A 7,198-nucleotide genomic window follows, 5' to 3' on the forward strand; every position below is an offset into this window, starting at 1 on the left:
AGGAGAGGTTTTCCGAGGCTATGGCCCTTTCTTGGCATACAAATATAAAATAAAATATTTCATCAAAAAATATAAAATAAAATAAAATAAATATCTATATGTTAAGTCCGTGAAGCCGCTCGCATAAAAATTAAGTGCGCATATTTTACAAACATATTCTCGGCGAAAGAGACTCCGACTTTGATACAAAAATATGGAATCAGGACCTACGCGTGTAAAGTAGTTAACGATAAAGCTAATATGCTGTGGAGTTTGACATAACGATCTGAGTTTCTCTGGCATCTGGACGGAATTAAGCAGCAATAGTAAAACTGATAAACTACAGAAAACAACGCATAGGTTTTGCTATTTTGGTGAAAATGATGATGGTAATATTGAAATAATAATGTCATTGATAGAAGGTTCAAACTATGCTGATTATGCGGCTAAGGAAGCCTACTGAATAATATTATCGATCTTTTTTAAACTCCAATTGATATTAATTGTAATTTTTTTAGAGAGATATGTGCTATCATATAGATTCATTATGCGTTTATTAAGAGGCTAATCAATCCATTAATTGGTTAGAGAAGGATTCTATTTTTAGATGAATGATTTTTTTGTTCAGCAGTATAGTTTGTAAAAAGAGGAGGAAAAAAAATGAGGAAGACAAAATAGTTTATATTTAATTAAAAATTTTAAAATAGAAGGATGAAAAAATTATATTTTTATAAGAATAAATTTTTTATTTTTTATAAAAAATAAAAATCATGATCGGAATCAATCATTTCATGTGCAAGATATTTTTTTTTCTAAAAAATATTTTTACATAATTTTTAAAAAAATAAATTCTTAAATAAACATAAATTACTTCGAAAAATATGTTTATCAACCAAATATGTGAAAATTATTTTTTTGAATATAATATATTTATGTATTAGCTTTTCAAAAAACATACTCCAATAAGATAAGATTCTTTCCATGAAGCAGCGAGTTCTTTAACTCCAGATATGAATTTTCATTCTACAGTAAAAAAATAAACTTTAAAATTGCTGTAATTAAAAACAAAGGAAATATCAGCAAAGAAGATAGCATAGATTAGCGCAAATATCTGAAATCTTGGTTGTGGCAAATTGATCATACACGTGATATCGGTAAGAGTTGCCGCAATTAACACAAAAGCCTGAACTTGAACTCGCACCGGAGTCGCACAGAAATACTAAAGCTCACAACGGCGTTTGCGTTGCCGGCATTAGTTTTCTTGGGACTCACACGACTAGAAACGAACGCCTCCTTCTGCAGTTATCACCGTCCTCGAGTCCTTCTCCTTCCACCACACCGTCGGCTCCATCCACTGGACTTGATCTCACCCCGAAGCTCCACAGAAATCTTCCTCTGGACGGTATAAGGTCAACATTTTCGTCATCTTTGCTTTCTTTTGAGGCAAAAAAAACCTCTTTTTAGGGATTCCGTCACGCTTCAGAAGTTTATTTTTGTGACATAAGTTCAGAGATTTGATACCGCAATTTCTTTTATCTCATTTTTGTTGCATCCTTTTATCTTACCATTCCTTTGGATTGATTCTTTTTGGTGAGGCTGGTCAGTGAGAAAGCAATATATAACGTTGAAAAAATTCATGATGCATATTATGTTTTGCTTTGGTAGCTTGTCATGTTATTTGGCTGACATCAAATATGGGAAGATGAAATGAGAATTATGTACTTTTTTCTTTATGAGAGAATCATGTACTTATGCTGATTTCTGTAACAATTCTTTGATCATAAGTTTCAATCTTTCCATATGAACCCAATGTTGCAACCACTAGGTAGAATACAATCTGGTCTGTGAATAGCTGTTGAGTATATGGTAATTTTATAAGTGATAGATGCTAATTAAAATGCTAGCCTTGGATAGAAGACTGGAAGTGAGAAATTATGTAGTTTCGATATGGCATTGGTGCTCTATATTACACTAATATCCAAGATTAAGAAGGTGCAAACTGCAAACTAGAAACATGGGGAACAGATACGTGGAGGTCACTGCATTGCATTTGGAAGACAGTCTAGCCTGTTGAATACATTTCCCTTTTATAAGCTCTGGTGAATCGAGAAGCCAATGGAGTTTGGAACTAACTTGTGAAATTGGATAAAAATAATATACAATAAAGATTCCTTGAGAATTTGTAGAACTGGTCTACAGGGAAGCAATATAGGCATTGTTTCTTAAAAGTCATCCCTAGTGTATTCTAAGCCTTTGACTCATGTTGCTGGCATGGGCCAAAATAGATTCGATTTTTTTTTTTTTTCCAACCATGAACCACATATCAAAGATGAGTTATATTCTCTTCTTCTTCTTCTTCTTCTTCTTCTTCTTCTTCTTCTTCTGCTTTTTTTTTTTTTTTTTGTTGGAAACATTCCAAGTAGTTAGGACAGCAAGGTGGCACTGCTGCAACTGGCCAAAGTAGGAATATGATGCTCCTCCACTTCCAGCTCCTTGGTTGTTGCAAATATGCTCAGGTAGTTCATACATGGCAAAACATAGTCCTGTTAGCATAATAGAAGCCAGCAGTCTCCTTCTAGTACATGAATTGCTTCATCCACCATGCAGAGGACCATGCTCTGATTCACTAATCTACCCAATGATCATACTGTAGATTTTCCAACTCCAGCATTGGGTAAAAGGTGTAAATGAAGCAGTGAGGCAGAAAAATGGAAAGAAATATCGATCTAGACCGTAAAAAACACATTTAAATTAAATCCAAAACCCAAAATTGTAGTCCTACAAATCAAATCTTCTGAAGGTGAGAATAAGCAATCAAATACCTATAATAAAATATTTTTAATTTCTTGTGATAAATAAACAAGAAATCCAAAACATGTCATGCTTGTAGGGCAAAGGCTGTTAGCATGGGAACATGTGGTGAAGTCATGGTAAGGGAAGATCGCAAAGTCTTCCTCCTCGCCACCATAACTTGGGTCTGCATTGGCCTTTGTGATATTTTTAGATATCTATAAAAATTGGTGAGCTTTAGATACTATCAATAAACAGGCAAGAAATCCAACACTCCCAGATGGTCAGACAATATAAGGAGTCGAAGTTAAGATGGAGGTTCTTCACCATACTCCTGAAGGACATTATCTAAAGGCAGATTACCAATGACGATGATGAAATAAGTCGCAAAGGTGGAGACAAAAGATACGACATATAAAAACAAAGGTCAACCATTAGGTGGAGTGTGAAGTCTAATGCAAATTCCAAGAATGAGAAACTAACACTATATTTGTCAATGATAATTTAAGAAAACTTGAATCAAATCTAATAGGAATCATTTGGGGATGAACTCTAGCTATTTTTGTAAAAAATGATTAATTTAAGATAGGACCAAATCAAATTAAAAAGGCTTTGGGTACTTCTGGAACAAGTGCATTGAATAACATATGCGAGTTGATTATAAATTGAAGGGGATAGAGGAAAGGCTCACAAACACAAGATAAATTGATGAGTACATTCCAACCATGCCTATCAGAGAAAATGACTATGGATGATTACATGTTGTTCAGGTTTTGGATGGAGATGTTCATGCTTGCTGCAGCAGCAGCCTTGGCTGCTCATGGTGATCTTGATGTTCATTTTGCAACATTCGTAAAGACCAACTATTGTTTGAGTTCCAGAGTTTGATCCGGTACGCCTTTTGGGCATTGCCCTGGTAGGTCTCCTCTGGTCCTTTTTTCCTATTCTTCTTCGCAAGCAGCAGCAGCCTTGGCTGCTCATGGTGATCTTGATGTTCATTTTGCAACATTCGTAAAGACCAACTATTGTTTGAGTTCCAGAGTTTGATCCGGTATGCCTTTTGGGCATTGCCCTGGTAGGTCTCCTCTGGTCCTTTTTTCCTATTCTTATTCGCATTCTTCTCATCCTTAAACTTTTTTTTTTTTTTCGTTCCCCTGATTTTTGCCTTTTTATTGACAGAAAAAGGTGCTTGCTCCCAACTGGTTGAAGGCAACTCAGTGCAACCCCCAGGGAGGTCGTGCATGAGTTGCCATGTACATTTCTGCATAACTGATTGGATTATGCATGAACGCCCCCTGGCTTTCTGTATAACAATTTGGTTGTGCATCCTTAGTCATTTGGTTGTTCTTGTACCCAGATTGGGTTATGCATGAACGGCTAAATGGTTCTCCACCTAACTACAAAAGGTGAAAAGTATGAACTTACACTGAACCCGTGTACATGCTTTCAATTTTCCTTTCATTTTCTAACATGTTTACATTCTAATATAATCTATCGTGATTGCATACGGTTTATAGTGATGGTTTTGTGCAAGAAAACCTGAAGAGTTGGGGGAGTGTTGACTGATAGTCCAAAACTCCTCCCAGTGCTTGAGGTCAGGGAGCATAGCAAAAGAGGCATGGATGTGCATTGATTATTTTTTTCCCTTTTTTTTTTCCAGCTCATCTTCTTTGTAATATTTATCAAGAATTTTTAATGGGTTTTCCTTTTGTTTGGAATGAAATATTCTTTTGTTATGGACCCTTTTCAGTTATAAGCCTTTAATTTATCGTTGTAGGCTTCCTGCTATTCTATGACTGATGTCATGGACTTTGGTTCTTGTTTCAGGGATGACCTTTTTCATCATCACCTTTCTTTTGCCAGCATGATCGATGTGTTGTTTGGCTGTTTGCTGAGAATTAGTTTGGTTAGACATAGCAGATCAGTTATATGTTTAGCTGAGAATTGGTTGGTGGAAATAAAAATGCTTTAATGATATATGTTTTTGTGAATACATTTGTTCATCTCCTTGGAGATCTTTTCTGCTGCTTTCAGACATTAATGTGTCCAAATCTGGCAGACCATCTGCACCAACTCTGCTGATTTTGCTCTCATAAACTGCAAATCTGGGATGTCTTTGGAATGTTCGCTTGATTGCTGAAATCTCTTGCTGAATTTTCGATTCAGCATTAGATGTAAATTGATTGTTGTGACAGCTTGTTTGCTCCCATAGATTGATTCAATGAACATGCTTTGGGACACCTGTGAATTGAACACAGAAAAAGTTTCATTAGCCCTACATTCGCTGGCTTGGCAACTCCACAATCAACCGACCAGCAGTGGTTGTCAACAAATCTATGAGTTGCACCAACCCTCTCTTGCCACCTGGTAAGAGGATTGTCCCTGTGACTTCCATGAATATTGCATTGTAAAGTTCTTTTAACTGGAAGGTCCATGTATAGAGCTCCTCCCTGGTTTAAACAGATACATATGGACTTATCAAATTCCATTGACGCAAATTGAAGGAGAGTAGTAAGTAGACCATATATTCCCTCATTTATTTTATTATTAAATAAAATTATCTACTGCTTAAAAGAGTGATATATCAGCCTATTTCTGAGGCATATCAAACAACATCTCACTATCTCTAGGTTCTTTATTATTCTCATGAACATGTTGGATTTTTTCCCTTTTTCTGGCAATTTGTTAAGTTATGGATTGTTCCTCAAAAAGCTCAAAAGAGCCATGCTGTTATTGCAATCAATTATAGCTTTTCACTAAAGCTATGGCTGGTATGTTATCATTAATATAAAATTGCAGCAGCAAATGCATGGACCAATCACCGTGCAGCCATACAGTGGAGGCCGCATGGGAAACCACTGTAATTTGCAAGAACTCAGTGTCAACAATGGTTGGATGAAGCCTCAAGAGTGAGAAAACAGAGAACTTGCGTCAAAGTAGACAGGAAACTTGAAAGAATCATGTAAGAAAATCCTATAGACAGACACCACTAAGAACTCTGCTGTAACGTCCACCTTTTTTCTTTAATAAATTATCTGCTTTATTTGCCTGTTCATTTTCTATTTCTCTTATACTCTCAACAACAAATGGGTGAAATATAACAGCCATAATAGTTTTGCTTTGTCTAACCCTATCTTGCACAAAATGTGTTTCAAAGATTCCTGTTTGTCTAAAAGGCAAATAAATCTTTTGATGTTTGGTAGTAAATTTTTATTTATGAAAAAACAACGCATGCAAGTAAATCTTTTGATGTTTGGTCGTGTACGTTTAAAAAAAAAAAAGGCATTCCTTGTGATAATGCCCTTCGTAACCCTTTCTGCAAACCTGCAAGCTCTTCAACAATTTTACCCAGGCTTACAAAACAAACGAGGGTTACAAGGCACAGGCTGACTTGTGGGTAGAGATTTATACAACCAAACGTGTTCATAAAGTTCAGATTAATGGAGATCAACTAAATCTATAAGCTTGTGTACAAGAAACCAGTTTCTACCCTCATGCGAACACCAACAGTTAACCTCTCTCTCTCTCTCTCTCTCTCTCTCTCTGTGTGCGTGTGTTCCTACATTACACTGAACTCATAAGCATCAAAGTTTACATATCAATTTTTTTTTTAAAAAAAAAAGAACACACCAGAACATTAAAAGCTATATGCACAAATCCCTCGATAAGTCTCCTTCTCTTCAACAGATTACAAACACTCGAAATTCTAAAATAAGTTTGCAAAGCAGACCAACACCATCTAAGATGACTAGATAAGCATTGTTTAATGGAAAACAATGAAGTTCATGCATATATCAATGTCTATGTTTGACTATTAACATTTGACCACCTGCAAATAGTATTAAAAGAAAAAGGCTGGCGGTTTATCACCTCACATGGGAAGAATGCTATAAATAACCAGATTTCATAAAGGCAACAGCCATAATTTGAGAGCATTGAGACCACGATGTAGTAGTATTAAGAAGCTCGAAAATAATTGACTCAATCATGGGTCGGTTTTAGATTGTCAACAACAGGTTATCAGAACTCCACCATCATGGCAAACCCATCAAAGTTTACATTTTGAAAATAAAGGAAAAATATCATACGAAACCCAAGGAGTGAGTTGATATTAAACCAGAATGTGAGAAGCCATATATGTAAATCCCTGGATAAACATCCATTTTTTTCTCAACAGGATTACAAATAAGCAAACTTTTGAAAGAAGTTTACGTGGGAGATGAAGACTTCATCAAAAAAAATTATGGCTAGTGAAGCCTTTATTTAATGTAAAAATGATGAAACCCATGTCTATATTAATATTTGTATTTTGGCTGTAACTTTTGACCACCTCCAAATAATAGTACATAGGATGATGATAGGCTGGTAGTATGTAATTTTACATAGGATGAATAATATAAATAACCAGAAACTCTAAAGGCAGCAGTCA

At 35.5% G+C, this 7,198-nt stretch overlaps 1 long non-coding RNA gene across 1 annotated transcript; it reads left to right on the forward strand.

Moving 5' to 3' along the window:
* Positions 1-1,250: 1,250 nt before the first annotated feature.
* Positions 1,251-3,685, forward strand: LOC109505504 (uncharacterized). Its single transcript, XR_002163936.3, has 2 exons — positions 1,251-1,388; positions 3,540-3,685. It is a non-coding gene; the product is annotated as an uncharacterized lncRNA (long non-coding RNA).
* The last annotated feature ends 3,513 nt before the right edge of the window (positions 3,686-7,198 follow it).

This window comes from Elaeis guineensis, chromosome 1, assembly GCF_000442705.2.
Source record: "Elaeis guineensis isolate ETL-2024a chromosome 1, EG11, whole genome shotgun sequence".
In the NCBI taxonomy this organism is placed as follows: Eukaryota; Viridiplantae; Streptophyta; class Magnoliopsida; order Arecales; family Arecaceae; genus Elaeis; species Elaeis guineensis.